Genomic DNA, 12,663 nt, shown 5'->3' with positions numbered 1-12,663 from the left:
TGCAGGCGCTGCTGTGTCTCTACTCAGAGTCCTTACTTTATGGACATCCTGCCACTGTCTCTTCTTGGTGATGATGTTTACTGCTTTGTGAAATGCTTTCGAATCTGGGCGTGCAAAAGAAGCTATAGAAATGCAAATCGTCCCCTCTTTCTCCAGCGCCCCTCTTGTAAAGGCAGGAGGCACGCGCTCACTGTGCACAAACTGCTGTGCTTTGCTTTTAGGCAATTTGTTTTTGTAAGGGAAGTGCCCATGCTAAAAAGGGTTTTGATTTTTTTTTAATTTCAGTCAACTGAAAAGCTTTTTTAGTGTACCTGCCAAACTCTAAATCCAAGAATGTTTCCTTCATAAATTATTTTATTTTATTTTATTTATTTATTTATGTTTTTGCGGTACGCGGGCCTCTCGCTGTTGTGGCCTCTCCCGTTGCGGAGCACAGGCTCCGGACGCGCAGGCCCAGCGGCCATGGCTCACGGGCCCAGCCGCTCTGCGGCACGTGGGATCTTCCCGGACCAGGGCACGAACCCATGTCCCCTGCATCGGCAGGCGGACTCTCGACCACTGCGCCACCAGGGAAGCTCCATAAATTATTTTAAAACAGCTTCTTTAACCAAAGTATTTTATGTTACCAGAAGTTTTGGAGTTTCAGGCTCTAACGCTTCTCACCTCTACCACTGGAGCTGATTGGTTACACTAATTGCTACAGACGATTGATTTTTATAGATAGATAGGTAGATAGATATGGATAAGATATAGATATAAATGTAGATATATAGATAGATTGATTAAGATACTTTATTTTGACAAACACTTCCAATGTTCTGGGCTTCTCAGGGGATCCCAAAGAAAGGCAAAACTCATCCCTGTTCTTGTAGAGACTGCTGTTTACTTAGGACCTGTAAAATCAACAGAAATATTAGGTTGAACCATATAGGTTAAAACTATCAGCAATTTCATGTAGCTCAACCAAATAGCTATAACATAAGGATGTCAAACATGATAACTGCCATATGAAAACTGAAATATAAGTATTACGAAATTTTAAAGGTGGAGAAAACACATCTGAGTGAAAGTCACCAAGAAAGACTTCATGGATGACCTGAAACTCGAGTAGGGCTCTGGGCGCGAGGAGAATGAGCATAGGGTGTGCTTGGGAACAAGCATAGGTTCCTGTTCTTTTAGAACCTAGAGGAGATGCCGAGGATGGGGTTAGAAGGGAGTTGGGAGCTGTATTTTACAGAGCTTTGACCGATGTGACATTGAGGTTTCAGGTATGGAGATCTAGAGCAAAATAGGGTGCCCTGGAGAGAAATAGGAGTCTGGAGATCCAGTTTGATCATGGGCAGGATGAGGAGTTTCATCCATGACGAGAGTTAATGCCAGTGGGAGATGCTGGCAGGCAGCTGAACTTAGGTGTGGAGCTTAGGGCTTGCTTTATATTTGAGGACTACCTCCATGGAAGTAAATATTGTAGTTACTGGAGCAGATGCAGTTGCCAAGGTGCAGAGGACAGTGGCACAGGAAATCTCTTAGGTAGCAGGGGAGGTGCCAGTAAAAGAGGCATCATCCATCCAACTGACACTTCTGAAGATAATCTGGAAAAGAAAATGACTGGTAAAGAAGATATGTGCTGTGAAAAGATGGAGGATGAGGAAGAAAACAGCCTTTGGGCTTTGGTGACTGTGGTGGTGAATTAGGGACCTTCAGGACTCCAGGCCAGGACTGTAGTTGGAAAAAGCCGGATTGCAGGGGTTCAGTATGAATCATGGGACTATGTAATGAGCACGGCCCAGCCAGTCACTGAGGGGAAGGAGAGTCAGGAGGAGTTCCTGGAGGAGCACAGGTCCTGCATTGTGTTGTACATTTCCTAGCCCTTGACTGTGGGCATGGCTGACTTTCATGCAGTTGGAATCAGTGTGAAAATGCAACTTTATATTCTGAATTCTTTCACTTAATATTTTATCATGGGCATTTTCCATGTTGTTGTATAATCTTCATTTCTAAGTATCTAGATCATTCTCTGTAATAAGAATGTTTGTATTATATTTAGGGAGTATCTAGTTTTTAATATTACAAATTAAGGCAAAACAATTTTTTAAAAGGTATCTTATATACTTAGAGAATATGGCCTCTCTGTGTTTCAGTTTGCTCATTTGTAAAATGGGAATAATAATAATACCCATCTCATTGGGATTTTGTGAGGACTAAGTTAATTTATGTAAAACTCTTAGAATAGAGTACAACATATAGTAAACACTATCTAAATGTGAGCATTTATTAGTATCATCACTATCATGATTGTCATCATTATTATTATACAGTTACTTCAGGGTCTAAGTGATCACCTTAAATAACATGACAACTTTCCATTGTGAATTATGATGAGTATATCTGCAATAAGTTAAACAGTTAAGGCAATGATAATAGGATGCATATTTTACTGGGGCAGTAAAGTGTGTGTGTGTGTGTGTGTGTGTGTGTGTGTGTGTGTGTGTGTGTAATATTTATACATTTTAACTAAAAAGAACTCTATGGAGTTTATAAATAAATGTTTGAACCTTATATATACAGGTTTTACTTAAGAATAGTACAATTTGAATTTAGTAAGCTTAAAAAAGCTTTACTATTGCTCTAATATTTAGTAAAAATAGACACCTATGGCTGTACTGTTCAGCAAAGTTTCATCATGGTATTATTCCTTTTAAGAAATATTTTTATAAAGTAGATATCTGCCACACACTACATTTGTTAGAAGCGAATTGGAAAGAGCTATACGTTTTTTCCTACTTCATAGACAATGTTTCTGTGCATGTTATGATGTTCCTTATACTTACAAGTATGCAATATAAAATATTAGTCTTTGACAAATTATTCACAGTGAATTGATGTTTTTTCTTTGTAAAGAGTTGTTGTCAGCTCTTGCAACAGAGTATTTGGGGCCTATTCAAGTGATGGGTCACCTTCTCTCCTATCCTCCATCTCTGACACACTGCATATCAAGAATCCCTGAAATCACCTCTACATAGTTTTCAATTTCAATTTCAATTATTCAAACTTATACAAGGAAAATAAGGTTCTAATGTAGTTGTATATACTACAACTGATGAACTTTGCAATTAGACTAACTTAAAATTACAGGGACTTGAGAATTTATGTAAGATTCTGTTTGAGCAGAATTCACTGTATTCACATGAGTTGTATTATTATTAATATCATTAATATCAGTATAGGTTATTAGCCTGGGTATTAGTCAGAGTTCTCCAGAGAAACAGAACCAATAGATAGATAGATAGATAATGAAGAATTGGTCACATATTATGGAGGCTGACAAGTCCCAAGATCTGCAGTCAACAAGCTTTGTTTCAGTCTAGTCTGAAGGCTTGTAAACTGGAAGAAGTTGACAGTGTCCTTCCAATCTGAAGGCTGGTAGGCTTGAGACCCAGGAAGAGCTGATGCTTCAGCTCAAATCAAAGGCTGCAAAAAAACTCAGTGTTCCAGCTAGATGGCTGTTGGGCAGGAGGAATTCTCTCTTACTCGTGGGAGGGTCAACCTTTTTGTTCAGGCCTTAAACTGACTGGATGGGGCCCACTTATCTGGGGGAGAAGAGGTATCTGATTTACTCAATATACTGATGCCATTAATAATCTCATCTGGGCACACCCTCACAGACACACCGATACTAATATCTGACCAAATGTCTGGGCACTCCATGGCCCAGTCAAGTTAACACGTAAAATTCACCATCACAACTAGGATATGAGAAACCTTATTATATTTAATTAGTGTTAGAGTAAAGTTATTCTATTTTATTATCTTTGTAATAATGAATTAGACTTACAAAGTAGAAAATAAAATATGACTGTTTGTTTTACATAGAAATGTTTGCTTTATAAAAGGATTCATTCAGGTGGATGGTCAAAAATTCCTTTCATTAAATATTCAATTTTATGATCTTTAAAATGTATATACACATTTGGAGACCATCTTTTCATGAACTAGGTCATTTTTGAAATAACTATTAAAGGACATCAGTTTATCACCCCTGTTAATCTATGTGATATAACAATATCTGAGCTTGGAAGACCAGAGACATTAAGACTTTAATAGGTTAGGTTGTAAATACTGAAGAAAAATGAATGACCCTAAAAGCCAAATTATTTAATTGGCTATGTTTTTAGTGATATACAGCATATACATTTCAAAATTTGAGAGTAGTGAAAACTGGCTTTCACTGACAAAGTAAACTATGTCCATTGACTAACAAATTCAAGTTTTGGAAATCTGTAAGAATATTTACCTATTTCAAAAAAATATTATATATTGTTTTGCTCATATCTCTAATTAACCTGCTAAATTATGAAACTTTAAAAACTTCACAAGGGTGTTATGAATACCCTGAATGTTCCTTGAACTTCCTCTAAGATAAGTGAGTATTACTTAACTAAATTTTTGAAAGTTGATATTTTATTAATGTCCTTTAAATTTTTCCAACATTATTATTTCCCTTTTAATATACTTAGGCTATATTTTTCTGTTTATAGAATTAATATGTTAGTTATAAAAATTCAAATTATAGGGAAAAGCATACCAGCAGACCCCTAACTCTACTCATGTGTATGTTTTTTAAATTTTTTAAGTTTTTATTGGAGTACAGTTGATTTACAATGTTGTGTTCATTTCAAGTGTGCAGCAAAATGAATCAGCTATACACACACATATATCCACACTTTTTTAGATTCTTTTCCCATATAGGCCATTACAGAGTACTGAGTAGAGTTCCACCATCAGACCACTTCTACCACAGTGCCAGTGGAGGCTGTGTGTGGGGCTAGAAATCACTACCACACAGCAATAATGAGGAGTCCCTACTTCATGTCAGGTGTCAACAGATACCAAGTGGAGAACTTGGACTTCTGTTTCCTCCGGCAATAATAAGTGGTACCCCCCTTTTGCAGATGGAGCAGTGTCATATAAAGCTAAAATAGAAAGTTTAAATAAAAGCCACAGTCTCATAATGTAATGAGAAAATGGCCAGATATCAAAAGAAAACCACCAAGAACCAGGAAGCTCTCAAACGGAATGAAAAAACAATCAATAGTTGCTAATACTAAGATGACAGAGAAGTTAGAATTATCTGACAGATATTTTAAGCAGGCATGATAAAATGCTTCAATGAACAGTTATAAACATGCTTGAAATATGAAAAAAAAGTCTGATAAAGAAATAGAAGATATAAAGAAGAATCAAATGTAAACCGTAGAACTGAAGAATATAGTAACAAATAGAAAGCTCACTGGATGGGCTCAACAGCAGAATGGAGGAGGCAGAGGAAAATGTTAGTGAACTGGAAGATAGAACAATACAAATTGCACAATCTGAACAGAGAGAAAGTAGACTAAAAAAAGAAAGAAAAAAAGAGCCTCAGAAACATATAGGTCTATAAAACTACACTTAAAATTGTGTCATCAGAGTCCTGGAAGGAGAGGATAAAAGAAGGTAGGGAAAAGTGCTTAAAGAAATAATGGCTGAAAACTTGCCAAATTTTTTAAGACATAAATTTACAGATTAATGAAGTTGAGAGAATCTAAAATTGGATATATTCAAAGAAATCCACACATCATAATTAAACTTCTGAAAACTAAATATAAGGCAAAAGTCTTGAAAGCAGCTAGAGAAAATATACAATTTACCCATAATGGAAAAAACAATTAGAATGACAGTGGATTTCTCATGAACAACTATGAAGGTCAAAAGGAAGTGGCACAATATTCTTCAAGTGCTGAAAAACAAAAACAAAAAGAACTTTTAATCCAGAAACCTATACCCACCAAAAATATCTTTAAGGAATAAAAGAGAAGTTAATATATTTTTGGATGAAGAAATACTAATAGAAATTGTCACCAGCAAAACGATCCTAAAAGAAGGAAGTTCTTTAATACAAAAGACAATGATAGAAGAATGTACTGTGGAACGTCAGGAAGGAAGAACACAGTAAGCAAAAGTATGGTTAAATACGATTGACTTTCCTTCACCTCTTTAGTTTTCTAAATTATGTTTGAGAGTTATAGAAAAAATTATAACAATGTCTTATGTGGTTCTAAATGTATGTAGAGGAACTATTTAAGAAAAAATATAAACAGAGAGATAAAGAGGCATAAAGGGAGTAGGTTTCTATACTTTACTTGAACATATAAAATGACAACCCCAGCAAAGTGTGACAAGTTATGAATGTATAAGCACTAGAGCAACCACTAAGATAAGTAAAAGATTAAAATATAAAACAGTGACAACACTAAATGCTGGTGAGGATGTGGAGAAACTGAGTCATTGATATATTGCTAGTGGGAATATAAAACTGTACAGCCACTCTGGAGGAGAGTGTGATGGTTTCTTAAAAAGCTAAACTTGCATTTACCATACAACACAAAAACCAATACACAAATGTTTATAGCAGCTTCATTCATATTAGCCAAAAAATGAAAACAATCCTGATGTCCTTCAACAGGTGAATGATTGCACAAACTGTGGTCCATCCATACCATACTCAGTGATTAAAAAAACCAACAACTATTGATACACACAACATTTTGGATGGATCTCAAGAGAATTATCATTTTTTACATGTAATTAATTACTTAATTAATTTGGTTGCACAGGGTTTTAGTTGCGGCAGGCAGGCTCCTCAGTTGTGGCTCGCCAGCTCCTTAGTTGCGGTAGGCAGGTTCCTTAGTTGCAGCATGCAAACTCTTAGTTGCAGCATGCATGTGATATCTAGTTCCCTGACCAGGGATCAAACCCGGGCCCCCTGCACTGGGACTTCAGGGTCTTAACCACTGCACCACCAGGGAAGTCCTTCAAGAGAATTATGCTGAGTGAAAAAAAAACAATACCAAAAGGTCACATTCCAAATGATTCCATTACTAGAACATTTTTCACATGATAAAATTGTAGAAATGGAGGAGAGATGAATGGTTACTAGAGGTTAATGAGGGTGTGGGAGAAGAAAAGAGTGTGCGGCAGTGAAAAGGACAACAGAAGGGACCCTTGTGGTGATGAATGTTCTGTATCTTGACTATACCAATGCTGATAGTATGATTGTGATGATTTACTATATTTTCATAAGATGTTGTCATGGGGGAAACTGGGAAAAGAGTTCCTGGGATATCTCTGGGTTATTTCTGACAACACATGTGAATTGACAAGCATCTCAAGATAAAGTTTAATTTTAAAAAAACACAGAAAAACAAGTTCTATCCTCTTTTACAGAGGAATAGAAACTCTCTCTTCCTATAGAAAATAAACAAGCTTGTAATTTGCATCTATTTTAAGGGAATGGTATTTATTAATGTGATTTTCAACATAAGAAATTAGAAAATAATTTAGCTGATTCTCAGAGACAAAGATTAGTTCATAATGAGTCAATAAAACCTATAGAAGTATTAAGGCATTTTGGGGGAATTCTTAAACAGACTCCTTAGCACCTTATGGGTCTGAATAGACATGATTAGTATTTATTTTCAAAGCCTTTACCAAATATTTCAAATAAACAAAAATAAACAGTTCATAACAACTGTGTACTCTAATTGTACATTTTCCAAATTGATTTGAGAGTGATATACTATAGTTTTAGGCAATAAATGAGCACCTCACTTAATCATTGAGGTTATAATGGTTAGAGAAAACATTCACGTAAATACTGCTCCCCTTTTATTGGTACCATACATTTATATAATAAATTCTTTTTACTTTCTCTCTTGAATACAAGACAAAAAGAGGCTAGATTAGAACATAGAATGCAGTTCCATCATGATTTTCTGTTTGTATATAAAAGAGGAATTCTGCAGATGACGGTATAAATGGCTAATATGTTTTACTTAAAATTCTATTTTTCTCTGATTGTAAGATAAACGGAAGCCAGGTTAGACACCATTGTATTAAGAGCAATCATACCATGATTTCATTGTATCTGAGGGTACAATTGTGTAAATAAGACTCTCAGACACTTCAGGAAGAATACAAGAATTTTTCCCAAAGGGTTGACTTGCTAATGGGACTGACTGCTCGCCCCATTCATGTAGGTAAAATGTAGATATCCACGTGAGTTCCTCCAAAGAGCTGGTATGTTATTGTGGCAGCTGGTAAGCACCGCAAAGTGTCAGGGTCTAGAATCAACAGATGATAATCTGTACAGAGCAGGTGCTCATTTCAGAAAGAACCTTATTTTATCTCTTTGTGTCTGGCTGTTTATATGTGTCAGAAAGAATCTCTGAATTACTTACCTCTTTGCATAATTCAGAACCCTCAGAAATATTATTTTTCTGTTGAAAGGTAGTCTTGACTTTTGTGTGCCCCTGCGGACTCATGAAACATTTTTGAGGGTTGCCATGAATAAACGCAGACTTGAAGAAAAAAAAAAGATTCTTTTAGCTTATAAGAGGCTGAGGATATACAGTGTGTGGATTTATTTAACAGGCTCATGTCTCACAGACAATTCCATTGCCCTTATTGTGCTCAAATTGCAAGGTAGAAAATCTGTGGGGGAGTGAAACTATGGAACAAACCAATCCCCCAGATCTTAACCTAGGATGCATTTTATTAGAGTATAAAAGGCAAAGCCTGTCTCATGGTTAGAGAAAACGTTCACCTGGAAACCTGACAAATGAAAGAGGAGCGATTCAACACTGAAATTTTGTTACTCGTCACTGAAGTCCTCATTTCACATATTTTGTTCTGTTTTCTCTGTTTTTGGACTCAAACTCCATCATCCAGTTGACCTGACTTTGTTTAAGACTTTATTTAATATAGTCGTCATCCTTTACAGAAAAATCTAAGACACAAGAATGTTTCTATACCATTCACCCTAAAGCTTCTACACCAAAAGATTGCTCACCGCAATTCTACCTTTTTCTTCTTCCATCTTACCAAGCCATTGTAACAAGCCTGAAATTATTGTCATAGTACAATGAAAAATTTTATATGAAAGCACTCTTTAAAGCTTATATACCAAACTCTGGAAAAGAAGAAGTAAAACTGTCACTGTTTGCAGATGACATGATACTATACATAGATAATCCTAACGATGCCCCCAGAAAACTACTAGAGCTAATCAAGAATTTGGTAAAGTTGCAGGATACAAAATTAATGAACAGAAATCGCTTTCATTACTATACACTAACAACGAAAGATCAGAAAGAGAAGTTAAGGAACCAATCCCATTTACCATTGCAACAAAAAGAATAAAAAACGTAGGAATAAACCTATCTAAGGAGCGTAAAAGACCTGTACTCAGAAAACTATAAGACACTGATGAAAGAAATCAAAGATGACACAAACAGATTGAGAGATACACCATGTTCTTGGATTGGAAGAACGAAAAGCAATCTACAGATTCAATGTAATCCCTACCAAACTACCAATGGCATTTTTCACAGAACTAGAATAAAAAATATTAAAATTTTTATGGAGACACAGAAGACCCCAAATAGCCAAAGCAGTCTTGAGGTAAAAAAACGGAGCTGGAGGAATCAGACTCCCTGACTTCAGACTATACTACAAAGCTACAGTAATCGAGACAATATGGTACTGGCACAAAAGCAGAAATACAGATCAATGGAGCAGGATAGAAAGCCCAGAGATAACCACACACCTATGGTCAAATACCTATGACAGAGGAGGCAAGGATATACAATGGAGAAAAGACAGTCTCTTCAATAAGTGGTGCTGGGAAAACTTGAAAGCTACATGTAAAAGAATGAAATTTGAACATTCCCTAACACCATACACAACAGTAAACACAAAATGAATTAAAGACCTAAATGAAAGACCTGACACTATAAAACTCTTAGAGGAAAACATAGGAAGAACAATCTATGACATAAATCACAGCAAGATCTTTTTTGACCGACCTCCTAGAGTAATGGAAATAAAATCAAAAATAAACAAATGGGACCTAATGAAACTTAAAAGCAAACTATAAACAAGATGAAAAGACAGCCCTCAGAATGGGAGAAAATATTTGCAAACAAATAAACGGACAAAGGATTGCTCTCCAAAATATATAAAAAGCTCATGCAGCTCAATATTAAAAAAAAAAAAAAAAAAAAAAGCCCAATTAAAAAATGGGCAGAAGACCTAAATAGACATTTCTCCAAAGAAGACATACAGATGGCCAAGAGGCACATGAATAGCTGCTCAACATTACTAATTATTAGAGAAGTGCAAATCAAAACTCCAATGAGGTATCACCTCACACCAGTTAGAATGGGCATCATCAGAAAATCTACAAACAACAAATGCTGGAGAGTGTGTGGAGAAAAGGGAACCCTCTTGCACTTTGGAGGGAAATGTAAATTGATACAGCCACTATGGAGAACAGTATGGAGAATCCTTAAAAAACTAAAAATGGAATTACCATATGACCAAGCAATCCCACTCCTGGGTATATACCCAGAGAAAACCATAATTCAAAAGGACACATGCACCCCCATGTTCATTGCAACACTATTTACAATAGCCAGGTCATGGAAGCAATTGAAATGCCCATCGACTGATGAATGTATAAAGAAGATGTGGTACATATATACATTGGAATATTACTCAGCCTTAGAAAGGAACGAAATTGGGTCATTTGTAGAGACGTGGATGGATCTAGACACTGTCATACAGAGTGAAGTAAGTCAGAAAGAGAAAAACAAGTATCATATATTAACGCATATATGTGGAACCTAGAAAAATGGTACAGAAGAACCGGTTTGCAGGGCAGAAATAGAGACACAGATGTAGAGAAGAAATGTATGGACACCAAGAGGGGAAAGCAGGGGGGTGGGGTGGGATGAATTGGGAGATTGGGATTGACATATATACACTAATACGTATAAAATAAACAACTAATAACAACCTCCTGTATAAAAAAAATAAATGAAATAAAATTTTTAAAAATAATAAAATTGAGTACCCTAGGGGGAAGAAATAAGCTTTTTAAAATTTATTTCATTTTATTTTATTTTATATATTAATTAATTTTAAACATCTTTATTGGAGTATAATTGCTTTACAATGGTGTGTTAGTCTCTAAGTTATAACAAAGTGAATCAGCTATACATATACATATATCCCCATATCTCCTCCCTCTTGTGTCTCCCTCCCACCCTCCCTATCCCACCCCTCTAGGTGGTCATAAAGCACCAAGCTGATCTCCCTGTGCTATGCAGTGCTTCCCACTAGCTATCTATTTTGGTAGTATATATAGTATATATATATATATATATGAAACTCTCTCCCTTCGTCCCAGATTACCCTTCCCCCTCCCCATGTCCTCAAGTCCATTCTCCACATCTGCATCTTTATTCCTGTCCTGCCCTTAGGTTCTTCATAACTATTTTTTTCTTGAGATTCCATATATATTTGTTAGCATATGGTATTTGTTTTCTCTTTCTCACTTACTTCACTCTATATGACAGACTCTAGGTCCATCCATCTCACTACAAATAACTCAATTTCATTTCCTTTTATGGCTGAGTAATATTCCATTGTATATATATGCCACAGCTTCTTTATCCATTCATCTGTTGATGGACACTTAGGTTGCTTCCATGTCCTGGTATTGTAGATAGAGCTGCAGTGAATATTGTGGTACATGACTCTATTTGAATTATGATTTTCTCAGGGTATATGCCCAGTAGTGGGATTGCTGGGTCGTATGGTAGTTCTAGTTTTAGTTTTTTAAGGAACCTCCATACTGTTCTCCATTGGCTATATCAATTTACAGTCCCACCAAAAGTGCAAGAGGGTTCCCTTTTCTCCACACCCTCTCCAGCATTTATTGTTTGTAGATTTTTTGATGATGGCCATTCTGACTGGTATGAGGTGATACCTCATTGTAGTTTTCATTTGTATTTCTCTAATGATTAGTGATATTGAGCATTCTTTCATGTGTTTGCTGGCAATCTGTATATCTTCTTTGGAGAAACGTCTATTTAGGTCTTCTACCCATTTTTGGATTGGGTTGTTTGTTGTTTTGTTATTGAGCTGGATGAGCTGCTTGTAAATTTTGGAGATTAGTCCTTTATCAGTTGCTTCATTTGCAAATATTTCCTCCCATTTTGAGGGTTGTCTTTTGGTCTTGTTTATGGTTGCCTTTGCTGTGCAAAAGCTTTTAAGTTTCATTAGGTACCATTTATTTATTTTTGTTTTTATTTCCATTTCTCTAGAAGGTGGGTCAAAAAGGATCTTGCTGTGATTTATGTCATAGAGTGTTCTGCCTATATTTTCCTCTAAGAGTTTTATAGTGTCTGGCCTTACATTTAGGTCTTTAATCCATTTTGAGTTTATTTTTGTGTATGGTGTTAGGGAGTGTTCTAATTTCATTCTTTTACATGTAGCTGTCCAGTTTTCCCAGCACCACTTACTGACGAGGCTGTCTTTTCTCCATTGTATATTCTTGCCTTCTTTATCAAAAATAAGGTGACCATATGTGCATGGGTTTATCTCTGGGCTCTCTATCCTGTTCCATTGATCTGTATTTCTGCTTTTGTGCCAGTAGCATAGTGTCTTGATTACTGTAGCTTTGTAGTATATTCTGAATTCAGGGAGCCTGATTCCTCCAGTTTCATTTTTCTTTCTGAAGATTGCTTTGGCTATTCGGGGTCTTTTCTGTTTCCATACAAA

At 36.0% G+C, this 12,663-nt stretch overlaps 1 protein-coding gene across 2 annotated transcripts in view; it reads left to right on the top strand.

Annotated features, from left to right (window-relative positions):
* LOC131767983 (1-acyl-sn-glycerol-3-phosphate acyltransferase delta) overlaps positions 1–12,663 on the top strand; it is a 1,414,884-nt gene that overhangs the window by 256,099 nt on the left and 1,146,122 nt on the right. The window lies entirely within an intron of this gene.

Source organism: Kogia breviceps, chromosome 13 (genome assembly GCF_026419965.1).
Source record: "Kogia breviceps isolate mKogBre1 chromosome 13, mKogBre1 haplotype 1, whole genome shotgun sequence".
Classification (NCBI taxonomy): Eukaryota; Metazoa; Chordata; class Mammalia; order Artiodactyla; family Physeteridae; genus Kogia; species Kogia breviceps.
Note: the sequence above shows the minus strand (reverse complement) of the source record. Positions and strands in the feature narration are given on the sequence as shown.